At 48.4% G+C, this 20,900-nt stretch overlaps 1 protein-coding gene across 1 annotated transcript in view; it reads left to right on the top strand.

Annotated features, from left to right (window-relative positions):
• Nucleotides 1-20,900, top strand: part of RAPGEF4 (Rap guanine nucleotide exchange factor 4) — a 980,403-nt gene that overhangs the window by 101,704 nt on the left and 857,799 nt on the right. The gene's annotated exons all lie outside the window — the stretch shown is intronic.

Here is a 20,900-nt window from a genome sequence, read left to right as displayed (position 1 = left end):
TTTTTGAACCGTAGCTCGGCCGGCCCCTAGGGAAACCTAGCGAACCTATACATTTTTTAAAACTAGACACCTAGGGGAATTGAGGATGCGGTGACTCAACTGCCTCCCACCAGGTTCTGTTACCCAAAATCCCTTGCAAACCTAAATAATTGACAAAAAAAACGCATTTTTCTCACATTTCTGTGGTGGAAAGTTCTGGAATCTGCGTGGATCAACAAATTTCGTGGGTAGGCATAGTGGCTGCAACAGGAAAAGGCCCAAATCGTATGGTGGAGAACCTATAGCAAAATTACCTTTTTTGGGGGGGGGGGGCACCTGAGTTTTTGGCCCGGGGCTCGGCGGCAAACTTGTGAAACTACCAAACCCAAACAGTTCTGAAAACTAGACACCCGGGGGAGTCCAAGGAGGTATGGCATGCGTGGGTCCCCGAACGTTTTCCTACCCAGAATTCCTTGCATACTTTAAATTGAGGTAAAAAAAAATCACTTTTCCAAACTTTTTTGCATGGGATCTTCGTGCCGGCACAAATGTCCTACCACCCAGCGTTCCCCTTGTTCTCCAGAGTAAAAGATACCTCACTTGTGTGGGTGGGCCGAAGCAGAACAGGCCAAAAATGTATTTTTAAGAAATTGTAGCATTCAGGATTGACAAATTAAGCACAGAGAATTCAACTGTTTTGGGGTCATCCTAGTCACAGGCCTTTGGCCCACCCACACAAGTGAGGTATCATTTTACTTGGGAGATCAAGGGGAACGCTGGGTGGTAGGACATTCGTGCCGGCATGGAGATCCCATGCAAAAATGTATGGAAAAGTGTTTTTTTAACCTAAATTTAAGGTTTGCAGGGATTTCTGGGTAGGAAAACATTGGGGGACCCACGCATGCCATACCTCCCTGGACTCCCCCGGGTGTCTAGTTTTCAGAACTGTTTGGGTTTGGTGGGTTTGGTAGTTTCCAAAGATGCCTGCCGAGCCCCGGGCCAAAAGCTCAGGTCACCCCCCAAAAAATAAGGTAGTTTTGCTAAAGGTAATTTTTAAGTCTCCACCGTACGAATTGGGCCTTTTCCTGTTGCAGCCACTATGCCTATCCACGCAAGTGCTGTACCATTTTTATCGGGAGACATGGGGGAACGCAGGGTGGGAGGAAATTTGTGTGAGCCCAGTGATCACCTGACCTGAGCTTTTGGCCCGAGCCCCGGGCCAAAAACTCAGGTGCCTCCCCCCCCCCCAAAAGAAGGTAATTTTGCTATAGGTTCTCCACCGTACGATTTGGGCCTTTTCCTGTTGCAGCCACTATGCCTACCCAAGCAAGTGAGGTACCATTTTTTTCGGGACACCTGGGGGAACGCGGGGTGGGTGGAAATTTGTTGATCCACCCAGATTCCAGAACTTTCCACCACAGAAATGTGAGGAAAATGCGTTTTTTTGGTCATTTTTTTTAGCTTTGCAAGGGATTCTGGGTAACAGAACCTGGTGGGAGGCAGTTGAGTCACCCCATCCTAAATTCCCCTGGGTGTCTAGTTTTCAAAAATGTATAGGTTTGCTAGGTTTCCCTAGGGGCCGGCAGAGCTAGGGTTCAAAAACGAAAGGTAGGCACTTTGCCACAAAAAGCCCCTTTTTTCACTGCTAAAATTGCGGTGCGTCCAGGCACTAGGCAGACCCAGGTAAGGGAGTTACCATTTTTTTCAGGAGACCTGGGGGAACGCGGGGTGGGTGAAAATTTGTGTGAGCCCAGTGATGCCACACTTTTAAACACAAATGTTAAAAAAAAAAAATTATTTAAGCTACATTTAAAGTTTGCTAGGGATTCTGAGAAAAGGAACGTTAGAGGATCCATGCAAGCCATACCCCCTTGAAAGCCCCCGGATGTCTACTTTCCAAAAATGTGTGGGTATGCTAGGTTTCCCTAGATGGCAACCGAGGAAGGAGTGAAAAATCCATGTAACCCCCCTAGCTAAACCAATTAGTTTTGACAAAATTAGATGTTTACTTGTGCAACGTGACAATTTGGGCGCAATATTGCTAAGAAAATATGACGGATATTGTGAGTTTTGCAGGATATTGTGGATACAATTAATTGTTAGATTTCACCAGAGAGACATCGCCATGTAGTCCCATGGGTTTTCAAAAATATCTACTATTGGCAGGTTATTCGTAAGCGGAGTGTACACCTTGGCACAGAGACTAAGAAAAACAAGATCCCTACACAGCCATCTATTCCTCAAACACACACACATACTGGTTGGATTTGGCACGAGGGCGAGTGATGATTCATTATATATAATTTTATTAACAAGAGATTTCACAAAAATGAAATGCACTGTCAATTACATGGACAAAAAAACTAAACCAATGACTCGCAGCTCGTGAGCTGTAAAGCCACTTCAAGGCACCAACCGCTTTACAGGCCATTCACACACCTTTCATACCTGACACACAGAAGACCATTCACACCACCAGGCACAAAAGCAACACATCACAACATTTACAAAAAAAGTGACAAGGTGCGTCCTGCTTCAAAAAAAAATAAAAACACTGACAACAAGTTTTCAAATACACACACATACTGGTTGGATTTGGCACGAGGGTGAGTGATGGTTCAGTATATACCATTTATTTTTTTATTTTGAAAGTTTTATAAAGCGCGAACAAGATCCTAGTGGATATCAGAGCGCTGTACAATCAGTGAATGTTACTTAAACAGAAAACCAAAGTAGATCAGAAACATATGTACAAGGCAAATAGTAAAAACAACATAGTTAGGTGTAACATCGAAGGAAAGAAAGGGTCTTGAGGGTGGGGGCACATGTGCGTTTCGTCACAGGACTTCAGTAGGTTCAGTAGCATCATGTGAACTTGGCCATGAGGATGGCTTTAACTTCCTTTTTAAAAAAGGTAGTGGATGGATTGAGTCTGGTTTCTGGGGGTAGAGCATTCCAAATTCTGGGTGCCATCCCAGAGAAGGATCTGTTATACGTTTTTTTCTTGTGGAATTTTTGTGGTTTTAGTAGTAGTTTTGCCGCACTTCTTGAGGATCTGGGACCACCCGAGATCGTCAATTTCTGTGCCAAATAGATGGGTGACTTGTGATGCATGGCTCTGCGTGTCATGCAGGCAATTTTCAGCTGGATTCTCGCCTCCAGGGGTAGCCAGTTCAAGGATTGAAGGTCCGGGGAGATGTGGGAGGTACGTTTAGAACCAGTTATGAGTCTTTCTGCGGCGTTGATGGATGCTCTGAGTGGTGCAGTTGATGTTTTGGGTAGGCCACAGAGAGAGACACATCCGTATTCCACTCTGGGTATAACCAGAGCTTGTACTGCCTGTTTGAAGTCATTGTGTGGTAAGTAGGGTTTCATTTTCCTCAAAGCGTTTATCTGGAAGTTGGCTTCCTTTGTAGCAGTGCTGATATGTTTTTGCATGTTGAGGTTACTGTCCAGAGTGATTCCTAGTGATTTCACTGAGTCTACGATGGTAGGTTTAAAGTTAAAAGCAGTAATATGTTTGATCCAATCTTGCATTTTGGGGATTTGAGCAGGGGGCGCTATTAGTAGGAATTCAGTCTTTAGGGCGTTCAGTTTGAGATGATTTTCTGCAAGCCAAGTTTGGGTGCTCCTAAGCGCTGTATTAAGTAGTTTGACGTCCTCTAGGGTGTGTATCTTGAGGTAGAGTTGAGTATCGTCGGCATACATGTGGAATTGCACGTTAGAGGCTTGTAGGATTTCAGTGAGCGGTTCTAGGAAGAGATTAAATAGTGTTGGGGATAGTGCGGATCCTTGTGGGACACATAAAGATACTGGGACTGGTTTGGAGAGGGTGTTATTGACTTTGAATTGTTGTGTCCGATTTTGGAGAAATGAAGTGAACCAACTAAGTACTGTCCCAGACAAACCCATTCTGAGTTTCAAGAGGTCTAACAAGTTCTCATGTTTGACCGTATCAAAGGCCGACGAGAGGTCCAGTAGGATGAGTAGGCAGGAGCTATTTTGGTCGAGTATTTGCAGTGCGTCGTCAATGATGTGTGTCATGGCTGATTCTGTGCTGTGGCCTGTACGGAAGCCTGATTGGTGATTGTTGAGAAGATTGAAGTGATCAATATGTTTCGTTAGCTGTAGGTGCACACATTTTTCCAGCAGCTTGGCTAAGGTGGGGATATTGGAGATAGGGCGATAGTTGGAAAGGTCCGTGGGGTCTGCCGTTGGCTTCTTTAGAATGGGTGAAACCTGTCCTACTTTGAGGGTATCTAGAATGCATCCTTGTTGAAGTGAGCTGTTTATGATCTTGGACCAAAGAGGTAAAAGCAGTGGAATGAGGTCTTTAACTGCGTTTGCCGGAAGCGGGTCAGAGAGGTGGTTGGCTGGTTTCAATGCACTGAGTATTTTGCCTATGGCCTCTTCAGAGTAGGAGGTAAATGATGACCAGGCTGCATTATTTTTTGGGTTGGGCTTTGATAGGAGTTGGCATGGAGCGGTTTGGGGAACAGGAGGGGTTTGTGTATTGGGTCTTGCGTATAAGGATAGATCCTTTAAGAGGTCTTTCTTGATGGTGTCAGATTTCAAGGTGAAGAAGGTGGAGAATTCTTCACAGTTTGGCTGCCGGAATTGTAACTCTTGTGGACGATGAGGGGCCTCCTTAGTTTGAGTTTTGATCAGTTCAAAACGTTTTTTGGGACGATTTCTTGCCTGGTCAAGTTGAAGGCTGAAAAAGTCGGCTTTGGTGCACTTGATCTTACGGAAATATGCGTTTCTTTTTGCCCTGAGGATCTTGAGGTGGTTGACGGATGGTATTGATCTCCAGGCCCGTTCCGATGTTCTGAGCGAACGCCTGTCCTCGTTGAGTATACCGTTGTACCAAGGTTTTGAGTCTTTCAAAGAGGTTCTTTTTAGTTGAAGAGGTGCCACCTCTTCTATTATCGATGTCATGGTAGAAAGGTAGTGGTTGGTGAGATCGTGTACTTTGGACGATCCGAAGGTTGGAGCAGGAGGAAGGCAGGGAGTTGAGGTTGGGTTTTCCCAGGTCTCTTTTCCACACTTTTGGTCTAGTGGATTGCACTGAGTTCAATTTCACCTGTTCCTTAATTGTGAAAGTGATGATATGGTGGTCTGACCAATCACATGGTTGGATCGATTCTAGCTGAATGGAGTCAAGTTTAGAGATCACCAAGTCCAGAATAGAACCTTTGTATTAGCAAGTGATTTCTCAAAAAATGAAATACACTGTTAATAATGGAAAAGACAAGAAACTGAACCATTGACTCACAGCTCGTGAGCTGTAAAGCCACGACAAGGCACCAACCGCTTTACAGGCCATTCACACACCTTTCATACCTGACACACAGAAGACCATTCACACCACCAGGCACAAAGGCAACACATCACAACATTTACAAAAAAAAGTGACAAGGTGCGTCCTGCATAAAAAAAAAATAAAAAAAAATAAAAACACTGACATCAAGTTTTCAAACACACACAGATACTGGTTGGATTTGGCACGAGGGTGAGTGATGGTTCAGTATATACCATTGTATTAGCAAGTGATTTCACAAAAAATGAAATACACTGTTAATAATGGAAAGGACAAGAAAGTGAACCATTGACTCACAGCTCGTGAGCTGTAAAGCCACGACAAGGCACCAACCGCCTTACAGGCCATTCATACACCTTTCATACATGCGACACATACAAAACATTCACACCGCCAGCCGCGGACCCATCAGATTACTAGACTTCCACCAGCAGACAACGCCAATCAAGGGCCCATCACTTTCACACGCCAACATTCCTGACACAGCAACAACACAAACTCATGGATTACATGGAGTGGCGCTCAACTAGCACTGTGTATAATAACCAGCATTAAGTCACTTCCCACACACCACCCACAAAGCACCAGTCCACGCACACCACCAGCCAAGCACCAGACCACACACATCGCCAGTCAAGCACCAGACGACGCACACCGCCAGCCAAGTACCAGTCCACACACACACCGCCAGGAAAGCACCAGTCCACAGACACCGCCAGCCAAGCACCAGTCCAGGCACACCACCAGCCAAGCACCAATCCAAACACAACACCAGGGAATCGCAAGAGCACGCACACTGCCAACCAAACACCAGACCACGCACACCGCCAGGCAAGCACCAGTCCACACACACCAGCAGGACAGCACCACTCCACACACACAGCCAGCCAAGCACCAGTCCAGGCACACCACCAGCCAAGCACCAATACAAACACACCAACAGGCAAGCGCAAGACCATGCACACTGCCAACCAAACACCAGACGACACACACACCACCAGGCAAACACCAGTCCACACACACCACCAGGCAAGCACCACTCCACACACACCGCCAGCCAAGCTCCAGCCCAGGCACACCACCAGCCAAGCACCAATCCCAACACACCACCAGGCAAACGCAAGACCACGCACACCGCCAACCAAACAACAGACCACGCACACCGCCAGCCAAGCACCAGTCCACATACACTGCCAGACAAGCACCAGTCCACAGACACCGCCAGCCAAGCGCCAAACCATGCACACCGTCAGACAATGGACACTACACGCAAACCAACATCATACATTAGTTTGTTTTTAAAAAAAATTAACAAATTGCAAATTGAAACAAATCTACTAACACAACAACTAAATCTAAAAACACTACACAAATGCCAACTTTGAAACTGAACAATAAGTTTTAAAGATTAAAGACCAACCAGTTCACTTTAACACTCATGGATGCTCCCAAAAATTATTTTGCGTGTGGTACAATCTAAAACAAGCAGGTACACACAGCCCAGGGTTTGAAGGGCAGTCGGGGCAGTACATATGAACCTCCTTCCGCAAACCTCTTCGCCAACAGACTCTACATCTCCGACTGGGAAAGTCTTTTGAGGATGTAGGAGGAATTTGATCAGGAAAGTGGCGATCTTTCAATCTGGCAACATCCTCCACCACTCTTAGGAACACTTGCCTGTTCCATTAAAACAAGGCTGCCTATTACAGACTCCTGAAACTTTACAAAAGTCATCGATGACTGGGGACAAGAATTCTGGAACACAACAAAAGCATTAAAGGTTGCCAAGTGGAAAAGATGGATAGCCAACTTCTTGTACCAAATGTAAGCCTTACAAAGAGCAGCATACGGTTCCAACCTCTGATCTACTCTGTCAACACCACCCATGTGCCTATTATAGTCTAAAATGCACACAAGTTTGCGCGCTTCTGCAACCTGACCCCAAACAGTCACCGGTTCAGTGCTTTCATCATGTATGGAACTCAACATGTAGACATCTCTCCTGTCTGAAAACTTCACAGCTAGAAGCTCCTCACAACGCAATGCACAGCACTGTCCCCGAGCAAGCTTTTGACAAACAAGTTCTTTTGGGAAACCTTTACAGTTTGAGCGGATTGTGCCACAAGCAACAGTGTCCACTTTGGCCAATTCCCTGAACAACCGCACACCAGTGTAGAAGTTATCTACATATAAATGATGGCCTTTGTTAAAAAATCCACGACCAAGTTCCCACACAATTTTCTCAGTCACTCCAAAAGTCGACGGACAACCAGGGGGGTTAATCCTGGATTCCTTACCGGTGTACACCCTGAAATTAGAGACATATCCAGTCAGACTGTCACACAGCATATAAAGCTTAATTCCATAGCGTGCCCTCTTACTAGGAATGTATTGCCGAAATACCAAGCGGCCCTTGAACAACAGCAAAGACTCATCCACTGCAATTTCTTTCCCAAGATAAAAGATCTCAGGAAATCGATCAACGAAATGATCAATGACAGGCCGAATCTTGAAAAGACGGTCACAATCAGGGTGATCTCGTGCCAAAGCAGAACTATTGTCAACAAAATGCATCATCCGAAGCAGAAGCAAATACCTATCACGACTCATGACTGCCGTAAATATACTGTTATTTACAACAAGGGACTAGTAGACCAATATGAAGCCATTGATGGTTTCCTAAGCAAGCCCATCAAAAAAGTTTAACCCAAAAACTTTTTCATCTCCTCCAAATTTGTGGGAGTCCACCGGGTAGCTCTAGCGTGGGGCTTAAGGCTGGCACTGTTCACCCTCAAAACATTTTCTGCATACAAAGTAGTCTGCTCTACAATCTCAGCCAAAAACACATCATCCATAAACAACTTGAAAAAATCAATTGGCAAAAAGTTTTCAGTGTTCACCCTATACCCTGGAACACCAGTAAATTCAGGCAATGCCAGCTGCACCATGCCTGGTGCAACCCAGAGGTCAGAACTTTCAATGTCAAGTCTTGCAGCCACAGGCTTCCGACCAGCTGCCTGTTGTCTCACTACACCAACTGGAAGTCTAGCAGCCCCAGGCTGCAGCCCAGATGCCTCTTGCCGCACTATTGGCACAGCAATGTCCTCCGCAACCACAGGCACTTCATCCACACCAAAAATAGCTTAATCAGCACTCAGAGTATCTTTATCATCAGATGAAGCCATGTGTAGAGAAAACTCACTACCTGAATCTTCACCTCCCACCTCTGGCTCAGAATCAGAGTCAGTCTCTGGACCATGGTCAGAGGAAGAATCAAAAAGCATTCCAACAACTTGCTGAGCAGTAATCCGGCGGCTAGCCATTATCCTTACAAATAAAGGAGTCTGCACAAACAACTCAACAACCCCAACACTGGGCAAAGTAAGTAAAAAAATGTAAGCCTTTATCACAAATATCTATATATTGAAAAGATATACAATTCGCATACAAGAGACAGCTACACTCACCAGTACCTACTCTGCAAAGACACAGCAAATAGGCAACGATATCCCACTAGAAAGAAGAAAAAAACCTTACATATACAGTAGTACACATCAAGAACAAATGCAAAACATGTTTTACAATCACAAAAAACAGAAACCAAACATACTCGTTGTTAGACTTGGGCCTTAGGGCAGGTTCACCCCTAATCTTTTTGCCTTTATTTGTGACCCTGGGTAGTGACTTTTGGGTCTTGGCGCACTTTTTCCCTGTGTCCCAGAGTGAAAGTGCGTGCGTGTAGTATGGCTGGCCTGCCCTCCCATAGGAATGCATGGGGAATGTGTGTGCCCTGGTAGTTCCTGATGTGTGGGGAGTGCAGGCTCGAGTTTAGTATGTATGAACTCGTGAGAATGAATGCTGCGCAATGGTATGTGCGGCTTGTGTGTGTCTAGAAGGGAAGTGCTACTTCTGGACATTGATGTATGTGTGCAGTGAGGATAGTGGAGCGTGATTGGCTGGAGCTGGCTGGCATGACAGGCTCCAGGAAGTCTGGATGGGTCTGCCCGGTGATGAGTGTGAGATCAGCATGAGTGATGTGTGGGAGGAGTAGATCTGTGTCCTGGATGGGCTGGGTTTTTCCCCACACAATGCTGGCTCCACCCCCCTGTGGTTTGTCTAATGACCCTAGCCTCCCCAGTGAATGAAAGGGGTGGTTGGGCCATCAAGGGTACTCCCAAGCCAGCTGCAACTGGTTTCCCCCCACCCTGCACCTCCTAACAAAGGAATTCTCTGTATAAATATGGGGTTGTGTCCCCACAGAAAGTGTTCTACTTTTGGATCCTTGCCAGAGGGGGCTGCTGCTGCTGCTGGGGCCAAGAGGACCGCCACTTGGCTTGTCTCCCTGCCTGGAGACCCAGTGTGCTGGCTCTGGCCCTGCCCTGCCCCTCTGCCTGCCTCCAGTCCCTGCTGGAGCTTTTGCTTTTGCTTAGAGTGCCTGGAGGCGCTCTTATTTGATTTATAGCGCTTTGCTGATATTTCTAGCGCTAGGAGCGCTTTTCTTTAGCCCCAAAGCGCTGGGTGCGCTTTATTTCTATTATAGCGCTGTGGAGCGCTTTTGCCGCTTTTTGGCATTAGCGAGTGCCACCTCGCTTTACTTTTGATTTTGAGCGCCGGTGCCCACCCGGCATTGCCCCGTTGTGGGATTTTGTAAATACCTCGAGGGAGCCCACTCCTCGGGTACTGGGAGCCCGCCTGCCTACCTAGTACGGGCCGCCGCGCTGCCCGCGACGACCCGGAAGTGCTGGAACCGTCAGCCAATCGCTGCGCGGCCCGGGAGAGGCGATCCGGAAGTCCCGCCCCCGGAGCCGAGCAGCGAGGAAGGAAGCAGCCGGCTCTGTCCTCGAGGCTCCCAGAGTGAAAGGGAGCCCCGCGCTGACCAGAAGAGGAGACGCATCCGGCCCCAGAGACCCGGTGAGTGCGGGGGCGTTTACCTTTGTGTCCCGAGCGGCCCCAGTTGGCAGAGGGCCGCTCCCACGACGCCCGCATTTGTGTTGTGTGGAGCCCCGAGGCTCCTGGGAGGCATTTCTTCGAGCCCGAGAGGCTCTTAGGGCATTGTTAATTCCCGAGTCCCCCGTGAGGGACTCCAACGACCGCCCTGAATATATTTACGAGCCCCGAGGCTCGAGGGGGCATATCTTATTATTGAGCCCTGAGAGAGGCTCTGGGGGCATTTTCATTATTTAGAGAGCGCTGAAGCTCTAGATTGCGCATTTGCTTTGCGAGCCCCTGAGAGGCTCCTTGCCCACTTGTTCTCAAGCCCACCTGGCTCCAACGTTTGCCTATCTGCTATTTACAACTGTCCAGCACTTAGTGGACAGTTGCTACGTTTAGGCTTTGTTCTGTGCTGCCTGCGCAGCCTTCCCTGACATTGAGACTCAGGGCATTCCAGCCCTTTCGAGGCCAGTTGGCCTGAGGGACATTGCTAGTATTGTGCTACGTGCACCCTGCGCAATTTATGATTTACTGCTATGTGATTTCTGCGCAAATGTTCTACCTGCACCTCTGAATGTGTTTTAATGTTTCATGTGCAATTGTTTGTTATTACCTTTGCTAAAAGTGACCTGCTTAGGTGATTCTTTATGTTTTTATTCCCCTTTGCTAAAAGTGACCTGCTTAGAGGATTGTTGGTGTCATTACCTTTGCTAAAAGTGACCTGCTTAGGTAATGCCTTGTACTTTTATTCCCCTTTGCTAAAAGTGACCTGCTTAGAGGAATGTTGATGTGTTATTGCCTTTGCTAAATGTTACTTGCCTAGGTGATTATTTTAGGTTTCCTTCCCTTTGCTAAATGTGACTTGCTTAGGCGATAGGTTTTCCTTCCATAGGTCCTGATGATAAGGTCCTAGTTCCCTGCGTGATTTCCCTACAGTGTTTAGGGTGGCGTAGGAGGTATTTTCCCTTTACCAGTAGTTACTGGTTGTATGCTATATTCACTATTTCTGTGTTACAGTCATTGTATGTTGATGTGCTAAAGTGTTATACCTACAAGTATTATTTCTAACAAGTGCATACCCCTGACAGTGGTCCAGGTGGCCCTGTCCTGTACATAATCCCTTGTAAATCTTGCCCGTGCCTGTTGGCACATTGTAAAGTGTGTGTGTTATCTAATGTGTTTTTACTATAATACAAAGGCTATTTTTATATAACCTTGTGTGGAGTTTCCTTTGTGGTGGGCCTTTGGTTGTTGTCGCTGGGGTGCGCGCGCAAACGCTTTACACATCGCCTCTGAGATTAGCCTTGCTGCTCGCGCCACGTTACCTAGAGGGTGAGCGGGGGTTATCTTGGTGTGTGACCCCCTTGCCCTGACCTTGGAAGTGGTGGTCTCTGACTGACCTTGGCGCAAGCCTTGGCCAGCCAGAGGTCCCGTTTCTAACATTGGTGGCTAGCGGTGGGATTGGACTTGCGTTTGCGTTGTACCACAGTGGCGACAGGCCACACTTCAAAGCTCTGCAATTTTAGATAACCACATTTTGGGGATTATTGTTTTTTAGGAAAGTTCAGTTTTGCTTCTGAAAGGTGTCATTTTGTATTTTGTCCAGTACCTTGTTCCCCGCCCTGCTCCCAGAGTTTGGTACCTGTGTCGCTAGTGGTCAGGTTGAGATAATCAGGGGTGGTAGAAACTGCCTTACCAGTCCGAGGGGAGGGTTGTGTGTGAATGAGTGTTGTGTTACACTGGACAGTGGAGTGCAAGTTCCCTGAGATAGGAATCTTGCTGAATTTTGTTGATTGTATACTCCTGTTTAGCTCAGACCCCCAGGTTCCCTGTGTGATCTCATCTCTAGAACGTCTGCCAAAATGGAGCCTGTTTTTGATCTCAGTGATCTAGTTTGGTACAGTATGCAGGAGTTGGAAAGGTTCTGTAGAGAGAGAGACATAGGGGTGGATGAGTCAGATACTGAGAACCAACTTAGGAACCACCTGGTCCAATGGTATAAGGATCAAAGGGATCTTGAGCGCAGCGAGGAAAGGGCCCAGGCCACATGCCATGAGGGTGGTGAGTCTGTGGGGAGCCCTGAAGATTCTGATGAAGAATGTGAGTTGGATGATGACAGTGGTTGGGCCCCAGCAGATAGTGAGGACCCCATAGATAGGGAGTCCCTTGCTAGGCCCAGTGTCAGTACCAGCGCCCCATCCCTTTCCCTGTCCCCAGAGGATTGGTTAGATAGGAAGGAAGAGAGGGAGCATCAGTTAGCAATGGAACAGCTCATGTTAGAGCATGCCCAGGCTATGGCGCAGCTAGAGATCGAAAGACTCTTAGCGCAGGAGAGGATAGAGGTGGAGAGAAGGGCCATCATCCGTGAGAGCGCAGCCCTAGAGAATAGACTCTCCCCTACCCACAGTTGTAATTGTCTGGATTCCCCAGAGAGGGTGGAGTCCAGTGGTGGCAGCTTTTTAAATGTCAGTGTAGACAGTCCCGCTCCCAGTTCCCCGAGTATGGTTCCTGTTTCCCCAGAGGAGGAGAATAGGTTGAGGTTTAGGAACCTTAAGAAACCATCTCACCAGAAGTGGGGGTATTTTGTGGATGACTGTTCGGATGCAATGTGGGGTTGGCTGACGGCTAACTCGGACAATGAGGTGGACGGTGTGGTGAATATGTTCCTCAAAGAGCAGTTGCTCAGTGTTGTTTGTCCAGAGTTGCGCCAGCACCTGCTGAAGTTGAAGTGTTTTTGTCCTTGGGACCTCGCAGAGGAAGCAGAACGCTGGGACAGTGCGAGAGGTTCTTTTGAGTCACTAGTGAGTGATTCCAACAATAGTGGGTCAGGTGTCTTCCAGCCCAGTGTGGTGGAGGAGGGTGAGAGTAGCCCAGCTAGGTCCTTGGTTAGTGAGAAGAGTGTAGGGGCTGACTGCCTGTCTCAGTGGAGCGGGAGTGAGTGTGTGACCGAGAGTCCCCAGACGCCCGAAGCCTTGTCACAAAGCCTGGATGGTTCCTTTAGGGAACACCAGGAAGGGAACCTAGACTTGCCTGTTAGTTCACTTGAGGGAGATCTCCTAGTGGGTAGAGAACCTGGAGCATCTGTAAGCGGAGCTTCCATGGTTATAGAGTCTGGCAGTACTGCTCCAGTAGGGAGAGTACCGGAGTCCAGCGTGAGGAGTGATTGGGGGAGTTCCCCAGTGGAAGAACCAGTGGGTCAGGGACTACCCAGTGGGGCTAGGATCCCGTGTAGTGACCATGGTGACACCACTTCTGTGCTGGGGGACCTTTGCGCACTGTCAGGTGGACAGGAGGCGGGAGATCTGCGCCAGGCAGACAGTCACACAACATATGTGTCATTTGCTAGCCTCAGGGGGATGGTGTGTGAATCCCCAGAAGTCCTGGAGTGCCAGGCAGTGATTCCACCAAAGGTTCTAGACCGGAGGTTGGAGGTCCAGGTTCAGGATTCGCCTGACCTGAAGGGTGGGACTACTGTAATCAGTGTCCTGACCAGTTCTTTTTCCAGATGTACCGCCCCGGTTGGGAGGGAGCAGGACTCTGGAAGGGGGTGCAGAGGGTGGGAAAGCCCACCTCTGACCCCGGTACCACCTGAGGGGTTAAACCCTAGGTTGGGAGAGTGGTGTTTAGAGGGTACCCCTCGCAGGAGGAGGAGGAACCCTAGGAGAAGAGGTAAGGGGAGGAGAGCCTTCCCTGAGACTCCTGGTCCACCTAAGGTTGTAGACCCTAGGCTGGAGAACCAGTGGCAGTCTAGCCCTGTCTTGCAGACAGGAAGGGTGGAGAATGGCTATTATGTGCCAGGGGTTACTACCCCCCACTTTGTGAGTAGGCAGGATCCAGTGGTACCTGGGTGGCCTAGGGCCTGGTCCTGGCCGAGGGCAGCTGGAGAGTATCAGTGGGGTACCCCAGTTAGTCCCTACAGTAGTTTTAGAAGGAACCCTAGGGGTTCACCATGGCGTAAAACAGGAGGGTGTCCCTGCAGTTGTGGGCCCGCGTCCTTGTTTTATCGCCCCAAGCAGGGAAGCCCATCACGGTGGTGATCGGTCTACCCTGCGTTTTGGCTGGAAGGGGGTCGTGTTAGACTTGGGCCTTAGGGCAGGTTCACCCCTAATCTTTTTGCCTTTATTTGTGACCCTGGGTAGTGACTTTTGGGTCTTGGCGCACTTTTTCCCTGTGTCCCAGAGTGAAAGTGCGTGCGTGTAGTATGGCTGGCCTGCCCTCCCATAGGAATGCATGGGGAATGTGTGTGCCCTGGTAGTTCCTGATGTGTGGGGAGTGCAGGCTCGAGTTTAGTATGTATGAACTCGTGAGAATGAATGCTGCGCAATGGTATGTGCGGCTTGTGTGTGTCTAGAAGGGAAGTGCTACTTCTGGACATTGATGTATGTGTGCAGTGAGGATAGTGGAGCGTGATTGGCTGGAGCTGGCTGGCATGACAGGCTCCAGGAAGTCTGGATGGGTCTGCCCGGTGATGAGTGTGAGATCAGCATGAGTGATGTGTGGGAGGAGTAGATCTGTGTCCTGGATGGGCTGGGTTTTTCCCCACACAATGCTGGCTCCACCCCCCTGTGGTTTGTCTAATGACCCTAGCCTCCCCAGTGAATGAAAGGGGTGGTTGGGCCATCAAGGGTACTCCCAAGCCAGCTGCAACTGGTTTCCCCCCACCCTGCACCTCCTAACAAAGGAATTCTCTGTATAAATATGGGGTTGTGTCCCCACAGAAAGTGTTCTACTTTTGGATCCTTGCCAGAGGGGGCTGCTGCTGCTGCTGGGGCCAAGAGGACCGCCACTTGGCTTGTCTCCCTGCCTGGAGACCCAGTGTGCTGGCTCTGGCCCTGCCCTGCCCCTCTGCCTGCCTCCAGTCCCTGCTGGAGCTTTTGCTTTTGCTTAGAGTGCCTGGAGGCGCTCTTATTTGATTTATAGCGCTTTGCTGATATTTCTAGCGCTAGGAGCGCTTTTCTTTAGCCCCAAAGCGCTGGGTGCGCTTTATTTCTATTATAGCGCTGTGGAGCGCTTTTGCCGCTTTTTGGCATTAGCGAGTGCCACCTCGCTTTACTTTTGATTTTGAGCGCCGGTGCCCACCCGGCATTGCCCCGTTGTGGGATTTTGTAAATACCTCGAGGGAGCCCACTCCTCGGGTACTGGGAGCCCGCCTGCCTACCTAGTACGGGCCGCCGCGCTGCCCGCGACGACCCGGAAGTGCTGGAACCGTCAGCCAATCGCTGCGCGGCCCGGGAGAGGCGATCCGGAAGTCCCGCCCCCGGAGCCGAGCAGCGAGGAAGGAAGCAGCCGGCTCTGTCCTCGAGGCTCCCAGAGTGAAAGGGAGCCCCGCGCTGACCAGAAGAGGAGACGCATCCGGCCCCAGAGACCCGGTGAGTGCGGGGGCGTTTACCTTTGTGTCCCGAGCGGCCCCAGTTGGCAGAGGGCCGCTCCCACGACGCCCGCATTTGTGTTGTGTGGAGCCCCGAGGCTCCTGGGAGGCATTTCTTCGAGCCCGAGAGGCTCTTAGGGCATTGTTAATTCCCGAGTCCCCCGTGAGGGACTCCAACGACCGCCCTGAATATATTTACGAGCCCCGAGGCTCGAGGGGGCATATCTTATTATTGAGCCCTGAGAGAGGCTCTGGGGGCATTTTCATTATTTAGAGAGCGCTGAAGCTCTAGATTGCGCATTTGCTTTGCGAGCCCCTGAGAGGCTCCTTGCCCACTTGTTCTCAAGCCCACCTGGCTCCAACGTTTGCCTATCTGCTATTTACAACTGTCCAGCACTTAGTGGACAGTTGCTACGTTTAGGCTTTGTTCTGTGCTGCCTGCGCAGCCTTCCCTGACATTGAGACTCAGGGCATTCCAGCCCTTTCGAGGCCAGTTGGCCTGAGGGACATTGCTAGTATTGTGCTACGTGCACCCTGCGCAATTTATGATTTACTGCTATGTGATTTCTGCGCAAATGTTCTACCTGCACCTCTGAATGTGTTTTAATGTTTCATGTGCAATTGTTTGTTATTACCTTTGCTAAAAGTGACCTGCTTAGGTGATTCTTTATGTTTTTATTCCCCTTTGCTAAAAGTGACCTGCTTAGAGGATTGTTGGTGTCATTACCTTTGCTAAAAGTGACCTGCTTAGGTAATGCCTTGTACTTTTATTCCCCTTTGCTAAAAGTGACCTGCTTAGAGGAATGTTGATGTGTTATTGCCTTTGCTAAATGTTACTTGCCTAGGTGATTATTTTAGGTTTCCTTCCCTTTGCTAAATGTGACTTGCTTAGGCGATAGGTTTTCCTTCCATAGGTCCTGATGATAAGGTCCTAGTTCCCTGCGTGATTTCCCTACAGTGTTTAGGGTGGCGTAGGAGGTATTTTCCCTTTACCAGTAGTTACTGGTTGTATGCTATATTCACTATTTCTGTGTTACAGTCATTGTATGTTGATGTGCTAAAGTGTTATACCTACAAGTATTATTTCTAACAAGTGCATACCCCTGACAGTGGTCCAGGTGGCCCTGTCCTGTACATAATCCCTTGTAAATCTTGCCCGTGCCTGTTGGCACATTGTAAAGTGTGTGTGTTATCTAATGTGTTTTTACTATAATACAAAGGCTATTTTTATATAACCTTGTGTGGAGTTTCCTTTGTGGTGGGCCTTTGGTTGTTGTCGCTGGGGTGCGCGCGCAAACGCTTTACACATCGCCTCTGAGATTAGCCTTGCTGCTCGCGCCACGTTACCTAGAGGGTGAGCGGGGGTTATCTTGGTGTGTGACCCCCTTGCCCTGACCTTGGAAGTGGTGGTCTCTGACTGACCTTGGCGCAAGCCTTGGCCAGCCAGAGGTCCCGTTTCTAACACTCGTATTATTACACACTGAGCAAAAAAAACAATTACATTACAATTGAACAAAAAAAGGTCTCTTACCAAACACATGCAACTACACAAACAGCAGAACAATAGAACCACCAGTAACGGAACCGCACACTGCAACAATCTAAAGAGAAAATAAAACAATACACATTAGAAGAAAAAAAACAACACACATTACAACAGGCTATGTCACAGGGTATGTCACGAATGGGGTGTCTGTCCCCATGGGGGGCAGAATAAAATCATTATAAACGTGGGCCCCCTGGAAGCAACCCTACAGAGGGCAGAGAGGCCAAATAAAGACACTAATCTGCCCCCAGAGGGGGCAAAACATACTTTTGAAAAACAAAATGGTCGCTTCCTAAAAAAAAAAAAACAATCCCTGGAGTCCAGTGGGCTTTTCTATCCCCCCTGGGTCCAGAAATGGTAAAAAAAACAGCCGATCTGCCGCCAGGGGGGGCAGAACAGTCTAAAATATTCATATTGCCCCCCTGGAAGCGACCCTTGCCCAAGGGGTCGCTTCCTTTATAAAAACAAAAACAAATCCCTGGTGTTTAGTGTGCTAATCTACCCCCCCTGGGTCCAGATTTTGCCCAAAAAGCGGCCGATCTGCCCCCAGTGGGGGCAGAAAGGTCCCCAAAAATTATTTAGCCCCCTGGAAGCGACCCTTGCCCAAGGGGTCGCTTCCTTTACAAAAAAAGAACAGTCCCTGGTGTCTAGTGGGCTTTTCTACCCCCTGGGTCCAAATTAGGCCCAAAAAACGGCCGAAAAAGTCTAAAAAAAATGTTAGACCCCTAGGAGGCGACCCATACCAAAGGGGTCGCTTCCTTCATAAATAAAAAACTATCCCTGGTGTCTAGTGGGCTTTTCTGCCCCCCCTGGGTCCAGATTCGGCCCAAATAACGGCCGATCTGCCTCCAGGGGGGGGCAGAAAAGTCTAAAAAAAAATTGTGGCCTACTAGGAAGCGACCCTTACACAAGGGGTGGCTTCCTTTATAAATTAAATAAAATCCCTGGTGTCTAGTGGGCTTTTCTGCCCCCCCTGGGTGCAGATCGGCCAAAAAAACGGCTGATCTGCCCCAGGGGGGGGCAGAAAAGTCTGTAACATAATTTGGCCCCCTAAGGAAGTGACCCTTGCCCAAGGGGTCGCTTCCTGCACAAACACAAGCAATCCCTGGTGTCTAGTGGGGCATTCCTGGTGCACGATCGCGACGCTGTGCGCGATCGTGCACCATGAATGCCGTGCATTGGGACATCAGGGGAGAGGAAACACTGTTTCCTCCCCCCGATGCCTCAAGGCACCAAGAAACGGCCCCCCGCCCCACCGAAGCACCAAAAACTCACCCTTCGCGCTGGAAACAAATGGCTTCCAGCGCGTCCAGCGCTTCCTGATGACGTTGGCCCGCGCTGTGCGTGCTGACGTCACCAGGAAGCGTGGGGGGGGCAGGGGGTGGCAGCCAACATCGATGCCCCAGGGGGGGAGCGCCAGCGCTCCCCCCGAGGGCTGTACTGATGACGGAGCAGTTCCGTCATCAGCACAGCCCAACCGACGCTGATGACGGAACCGCTCCGTCATCAGCGTCAAAGGGGTTAAAACCATTTTTAAGAGTAGGCAGTGGTCCCACGGACCACTGCCTGCTCTTGAAAAATTTAAAGAAAACTTTTCATTTTTTGTTCCGTAAAGCATCTCGTTTTCCTTTAAGGAAAACGGGCTGCTGTACAAAAACAAAAGGTTGCTATATTGAAAAGCAATCACGGACATGGTGGCCTGCTGATCTCAGCAGGCCACCATCCCTGTGATTTTTGTGATTCCTAGGGGGATGCAAATTGTGACCTAACTCATTAATATTCATAAAGTAGGTCATTTGCGACCCCCTAGGAATCGCAAAAGGTGTCCTATACACCTTCATACATTGCATTTTTTGATTTCTCAATTGCGAATCTTTGTGATTCGCAATAAGGGAATCACAAAATGCGATCTACATACATCTGGCCCTTACTCTTGTGCATTCCAACCTTGATTACTGCTCCTTCAGCCTTCCTAGTCATCCGTCTATGCCCTACATCTTCTGAAGTGTATTTTAAATTTTACGATCCACCTTTGCATCAAATCCTCTCTACAGATCACATCTCCCCTCTTCTGTTCTGCGTTCCACCGCCCTTTCAGACTTCCCTATCTCTCGCATCTTACTCACATCCCCACACTTTGGCCCCATCTTACTCACATCCCCACACTTTGGCCCAATCTTACTCACATCCCCACACTTTGGCCCCTTCAGTGCCCTTCATTTCATCTCTCCTCATATTCCAAAACAGAGATATTGTTTTTAAGCAAGTCCATGGTCTGACATCTCTCTATCTTACTGCCCTTGGCAAAATCAATACTGCATCCCGGAACCTCCGTTCTGCCTCTCAGTTTCTCAATCCACATTCGCATTTGATCTTTTTTGTTTCTCTTTCTCCCTTCTTATCCTCAAACTGTGTAGTGATCGCGGTCAAACATACTTTATAAACCTCTATTAACCGCATGCGTGCGGCATGATTCCCCCCGTACGCTGGATTTTGCGAAAGCGCACTTTACATGACGAGCTGGGCTCGTCATGAGCGTGCGAGGAGGCTACCTCATGACGAGCCCAGCTCGTCATGAGCGTCGAAGGGGTTAAACACCAATACACCTACTGGTGGCTACCTAGGATGCTACCAGGAGCAGGTACCAGACTGTCCGTAAATGCATAAATCACCTAATTTTCGAGGAGTTGGTAAAATTGCATAACTTCATCTAGAGTCCGAGAAATGCAGGCACTGACCTTGAGCTTTGCTTTTTAATACACCCAAGGATCCTCGCATTTTTATACCGAATTCTGCAAAATCGTTTTATGCATCCATAGTAGGTGCACTAATTGGACTATGAATGTAAGGGTTAAGGACGATTATCATTAAATTGTGTTTTTTCCAATATTGAAGAAATCCACTGTGCTGACCCACTATTAATATGTGAATAATGGGATGAGAAATGACAAATGTGAAAAATGCTTTATTTGCATTAGATGCAATGAGATGGAAATGGTCTGGCAGGGCATAGTATTTTCTCAGATTAAAAAGGAATTGGCCTCCAAACTTCTTTTGGAAAGGAGAAACTTAAATGTAAGGAAAACCGATTCCCCCCTTCAACCAAGAATGAGTAGTTACCCCGTTAAAATACGAATGAAGGACAGGCCTTAATCCAGCCTGGCTCATTTGTTTAGTTTCTGGCATCTCTCTTCCGAGAGAGGACGATTTAGAAGAGATTTTCCAGAACTATCAGGTGTTTTTTTCCTCTTTGAAGTTGAAAACGGTGCTAATTTGTGAAATTTGATAAGTGATCAGTGATGCGCCATCTATAGGAAACCATACACCGAGAGCTTTACTCTATTTACTCCTGGGCTGTGGTAATTAGTTCTGTTTGATCTTTTTCACAAGGATTAAAGACAAATCCTGAATCGCCAAAGGAGGAAAGTAACCCACTGAACAGTTTCCCACCGGGTGTGAGTATTTGCCCACGTGGCTTTTTAAGCAATCATGCCTCAAACGTCAGATACATTGACATAAAAGCCATTGGTTTTATGTTTGTTCGGTAGAGTGGAATGAGATATAATCCACAACTTCACATTTTTTCACAATAACCCTAGGCAAAACCCCCCTACAGCAGAAGCTATTTCCTTGCCCGTTTTGAAATAAGAAGTCCAGGACACATAGTCGGTGTCACAGGTGAGAAGGTGTGTGATACACTGTTCCTCAGCAGAAAAAAAGGATGACGCATGCCACTTGTGTGGCCGAAGGAACGC

The sequence above is a fragment of the Lissotriton helveticus genome, chromosome 3_1, assembly GCF_964261635.1.
Source record: "Lissotriton helveticus chromosome 3_1, aLisHel1.1, whole genome shotgun sequence".
NCBI lineage: Eukaryota > Metazoa > Chordata > Amphibia > Caudata > Salamandridae > Lissotriton > Lissotriton helveticus.
The sequence above is the reverse complement of the archived record's forward strand: the minus strand, read 5'-3'. Positions and strand labels throughout refer to the sequence as shown.